Raw genomic sequence first — 6,000 nt, 5'->3', positions numbered from 1 at the left:
TTGAAACATGGTTTTGATTTCATAATACAATGTTAATTCTAGGAGTATTGTGCTCCCATATTCTGAGTTGTTTGTTTTTGTTATTTTTTCTCAACTGATTATTTGATCAAACTCTTTAAAGCATTTCCCTGGCAAATTGGTTGCCATGGCAAGTATAAATTGATTCTAGAAGTATTATTTTTGATAAGCATATTCCAAAAAAAAAAAAGAGGGGAACATTTGTAAAAGTTTTCTATTTTCAAAAAAAAAAAGTTCTTTGAGATTCTGTTGTGCTTTAACTTGTATTTAAGTATGTTCAGATTTTTCACAAAAGTAATTGTATACTAAGTAAAAAGAGGTATTATTTGAAATTGTTGCATAATTATATATTATATTCTGAGTCAAGATGTATTCACATTTTTTGCAATCATTTATTATCCTCAATTTTAAATCCATATGAGACTTGGATTATGGGAACTTATCATTTAAGACATTAATTGCCTTTATTCTGAGTTATCAGATGCCAGTTGGCCAAGATGCCATCCAATCACAAGAGGAATACATGCAAGAGCAGACACTGAACTGTCACATGAGGGGAGACATGCATGAAGTCAAGGTATGGCCGAGGGAACGGCTTTTGACAAATGTTGAGGTTGGATTCTCTTGGTTTAACATTTTATTTTCTTTTTCCCCACAATATTGTACAGATGGCTGGAAGTATTCATCCCACCCATCTCATTTCTACACCTGGCTTCTATGCTCCCTCCTATATGCCTGATGCCATGGACATCTCAATCCCATGTATCTGATTAAGTCTGACTCAGTTTCCTCCAATATGTTCGGTGGCATGGACATATATTCCATCCACCTATTTTAAGCCTGGCATACTGTATGGGCAGTACATATTGCTCAAGTGTGGGAATGCTCATATCCCATCATTTCTCTGTTCTTTTATGGTAACCCCCATAATTATCTCAGGTGTCATGATAAATAACAGTGTTGAATTTGGCCTTGACACCTGTTACCAATTATATTAGATTTTCTAATTTCTCATAATGGCATGAGGATAATTAGGCAGATGATGCAAAAAGTGATGAAACAAAGATAAAAATTATTTTAAAAAATTAATATCGCAGCAATTGTCTTCTCAAATACCCTCCATAAGGGGGGACTATAGTAATATTATAATTTTAAAGAATGGTTCAATTTTTGTTTTATTATATGTTTCATGTGTAACAACTAAGATTCTGAATTCCCTTAGACATGTTTTTGAGAACTTTCATTGTTTGATTTGATTATTGACAAAGCTATTTTAAAGTTGTGTTAAGCTCAATTTTGTAGGAAATTTTCCTGGCTGATTACCAGCATCCACACATCAACCCCTGAAAAGACTTCCATTCCATGACTACACCTAGAGGACATCTGAGAAAAGACTTTCAGAGACTTTAAATGAACAGTTTTGATTTGTTGTTTTTGTTGTTTTTTTCTCTTTCTGTTATAATATACACCATCTGTAATATGTATTCTCTGCAGAGGCCCTCCCTTTGCAAGACCAATGTCAAAGCGTCGGTTCATGAGGACAAAAAATCACCCCTCTGGACAAAACTTTCCTCTCTTCCTTTTCTATATTGTTGTTCACATATTATTAGTTAGCAATAGTTATTATATTCTTTTTACTGTTCCGTCAAGGAAACATTTTGTTTCTTGAGGAACAACAGGGGGGACTGTAACGATTGGAATAACGCCACCTGCTGTATACTTACTGTAGAAGAGTTCTGCCCATGAAGGGAAGGTCTTTGAGGGCAAGACCAGGAGTCAGGAAGTGACGCGGACTAGTGGGAGGAGGAAGGAAGAGACTGGCGCTCAGTCTGAGGCTCTTTCCTGAGGACGCTGGCGGAGAAGGGAGCTAGAAATGTGCTCTCCCTTTAATAGATAGAAATCTAGGCCTTTTTCTCTCTCTTTACCAAATTCTTATTCTCCTTAATAAATGCTTAAAAGTCTAACTCTTGCTAAAGCTTATAATTTATTGGCGACCACTCATTAGATATTTTAGACAGTTTAGCTAGAATTTTAGCCCTTAACAATATTGCTCAGCGAAGAGCCAAAGGACAAGTCCTACCCTGGGGAGTAGCTTAATCCCAACATTATTGGGAGTCCGCTACTTCCCATTGCCCCTTGGGTATGGAGTTGAGACCAGGAGGACTTAGTCAACACAAGGCAAGGCATACCTTTCAAGAAACTACATCATTCAAGTACCCTGGTTCACTAAGATGGACAACCATTCTCCCATCACCAAGATCATCGCTTTGGAGAGCCTGAGTCGAAGCCCTTGCTTTGTGTTGGCCATCCCAAGTCCTCTATCCCCCACAAGCGCTGCATGACTTGGTAATTCAGAAACACTCTTCACTCTTGTAAACCCATGAACTGAATCTGGGGCAGGATTGGTTTGTTTAAAGGGCTAACTATTCTATACACTTAAATGTATCAGGGATTCTTCCAGGCAATGCCTGTGTCTTTGCAGATCACCACTCCTCCAATCCTTAGCTATGATAACCCCAAACTCCAATGTACAAGGTGCTGTTAAGTTCACAAAGCTCTTGACACACAAGAATCATGTAAAGTAAGTAGCACAATTATTATTATGCCATTTTACAGAGGAGTAAACAGAAATTCTTCAAGGCTGAAGTGGCCCAGCGTCAAATAGCTCATAAGTATCTGAAGGATTTGAACTCAGATGTCTTGACTCCAATGCTCTAGTCTGCCTAGTAGATAGAGTGACAGTCTTGGCTTTAAGAAGACCTGGATTCCAATCCCACCTTGGACACTTTACTATCACTTTCAGTGCATATGTTGAAACTCTTTGAGCCACAATGTAAAATGGGGTTAATAATCATTGTACCTACCTCACAGGATTATTGTGAGGATCAAATGAGATAATGTAATATAAAGTGCTTTGGAAACTTTAAAGTGTTGTATAGATGCAAGTTATCATCATTGTTGTTATTCCTTCAAACTCCAGCCCTTATTCTTTTTTTATTTTGGTGAGGCAATTGGGGTTAAGTGACTTGCCCAGGGTCACACAGCTAGTAAGTGTTAAGTGTCTGAGGCCGGATTTGAACTCAGGTACTCCTGAATCCAGGGCTGGTGCTCTATCCACTGCACCACCTAGCTGCCCCTCCAGCCCTTCTTCTAAATGGGTTGATGAGGTGCTGCGGGCAAAACAAATTGCCACTCACTAGCCCAGACTTTTGTGATGAGCCTCTCTGATATGCTGATCCTTGAATATCATTCACATGGTCCATCCTGACGACCCATCTGCTAAACACTTGCCATTAACCTTTAAGAACCCAGTATCACCTGTAGGTCATGATGAGGCATCCGAGGTTGTCAGGAGTCTAACAGGCTCTTGTAATCTTTCTCCCTACTAGACCTCCACCTCTGGGGGCCCTAATCCAGCCAGGGTCACCCTGTTTGAAAAGAGTACACAATTTGATCTTCTAATTGCTCTTTCCTGGGAAGAAGGGCTAGGGTGGTGAATGCACAGGGCAGCAGACAGAAATCATATTCCTTTCCCATGGAAAAGAGCTTCCACATCTAATTACATTTTAGATTATAGGATTAATGTCTCTTTGATTCCTGGTATCCCACTTCAAGGGGTCACTGGAGGGAATCTAATCCAAATTGAATGAAGTTAATAGACTTTCTTCTCTAAATGGTAAATTATTCATAACAGTGATGTCTGTCTTTTGGGGGTAGATTTGAAGGTTTTCACCACTTATATTTCTACGGAGGGTCATTTTTTCTCTCTCTCTCCATGGGCCCTTGTACCACATAAAGAGTTCCCCAATTTGATTTCATTTTCCTCATGGCATCAAGATTGAGGAGAGGCATCGATATCTCTTTGACAAACCAGGCAAGACTGCTTCAGGTGCCCTGGGATCCGTCCTGTTGCCACCTAAGGCTTCTTGGTCACCTTTACGAGTAAGCAGATGACAGTCTGGACAGAGTCTGGTAGAAACCAGGAGAAAATAAGCCATCATGTTCAAGCCTCCTTTGTTTCAGGTAAACAAATTAACAAACAACAACAACAACAACGGACAAGACCTCATTCAGTTTGAGTGAACAGCTGGAAACACAGGCCAAGGATGAGGGGTCTTGGAGGGGTCTTCTCCCCTGTTAGACTTTAAGCTCCCTGAGAGGAGGGCTTGCTTCATTCTTTTTTTTTTTTTTTTTTTTGGTGGGGCAATGAGGGTTAAGTGACTTGCCCAGGGTCACACAGCTAGTGTCAAGTGTCTGAGGTCTGGTTTGAACTCAGGTCCTTCTGAATCAAGGGCTGGTGCTTTATCCCCTTCACCTAGCTGCCCCCGCTTCATTCTTTATATATGTAACCTCAGTGCCTTGCTCAAGGGCCTGGTACCTAGTAAATACTGAAGAAATATTTGACAAAATGAAATAGCATCTATTAAGTATCTATAGTATACCAGGTGTGTAATTTAAGATTCTAAATGTGGATTCTAATGTGTTCCCCCAGTTTGGGGGAAACTGACTAAAAATCACTGATAAAACGAGTTTAGGTTTTTAAGGGTTTATTGGAAAATAGAAAGAAAAAGATTGAGAACAGAATTCTAACAGTCTGGCATTCCTATCTTTCCTCAAATCTCCTGTGAAGTCCTCTGCCGCCACCACCATCAAGTCCGGAAGCCAAAAAGGCCCGCGCTCTCTGCGCAGGCTCCCTTTCCTCCTTCCTGTCTCCTCCCAGACCATAGGAGGCTCCTCCAGTTGATTGGCTGGTAGACTTGATAGACAGCACCCATGAGCAAGCGTCATTTCCTGACGCCAAGGAAAAGCCACAATGCCTCTGAGGCATTTTCCTCATGGTGGAGCTCTCCACAGCAAGTCTCCAGTAGGTGGCGTCATTCCAATCATTACACAGGCACTGTGTTAGGCACTGGAGATACAAATACAAAAAACTGGGAAAGAATCTGACTTCAATAACTTTATATTCTAATAGCACACACATATATATATACTATATGTAGTATACATATTTGTGTATAGGAATAGCTTTTATATATATATATAAAATTGGGGGGGCAATGAGGGTTAAGTGACTTGCCCATGGTCACACAGCTAGTAAGTGTCAGGTGTCTGAGGCCGGATTTGAACTCAGGTCCTCCTGAATCCAGGGCCAGTACTTTATCCACTGTGCCACCTAGCTGCCCCCTATATATATTTTATGGGTACATATATGTGCAAGTATTAATGTATATATGCATGTGTCTGTGTGCATGTGTATACACATACATATATACATACACATAAATACATATATACGTGTGTATATAATGGAGTGGTGGTAGTCAAGAAGAATTTGGTCTCAGGAGTTACAAGAGTGATGAATGGAACTACAGGATAATCAGTTGTCATGACTTTTCCAAAAGCAATGACAGTACTGATTTCAATGTTGTTCCCAGAACAAGAGATAGGAAGAGGAATGGAAATGTGCACAGGGGAGAGAAGACATCAAGATAGCTAGGGCTGGCTAGTTATAGTGTTCATGGGGAGTTTGCTCTTGCCCATCAGGATGGCTAATCGCCAAGCGGAAGTCCCAAAGCTGAGTGGTCCCTGTAGGTGCAGGTCCAGATGGTGCTATTCAGATGGAGAGAGGGAAACGGGGACAGGGCAGATGGCAAGATATCCAGGGCACATGGATGGTACCAGAAGGTAGGCTGTAACAATGACCAGAGCTATGCTTCTTTGGCTGGTACCTGATGGTCTTTAATTAGCCACAATGCATCATCTTTTCACTACTGTAGAGTGTTAGCAGTTGCCCAAGGCAGAGACCTTGTAGATGTCCAGCCATGTAAATAAGCTCTTGTAAAAAAAGAGAGGAGCCCTCCGCCTCCAGGGAGGTGGTGCTGAATTCCAAGACTTCTCTGGCATGGCCAGTGGGTACAAAGCTATTGGGGCATTAGGTGGGAGGTATAAAGACCAGAAGGAGCTAAGCATGAACATCCCTTC

The sequence above is a fragment of the Dromiciops gliroides genome, chromosome 2 (genome assembly GCF_019393635.1).
Source record: "Dromiciops gliroides isolate mDroGli1 chromosome 2, mDroGli1.pri, whole genome shotgun sequence".
NCBI lineage: Eukaryota > Metazoa > Chordata > Mammalia > Microbiotheria > Microbiotheriidae > Dromiciops > Dromiciops gliroides.
The sequence above is the reverse complement of the archived record's forward strand: the minus strand, read 5'-3'. Positions refer to the sequence as shown.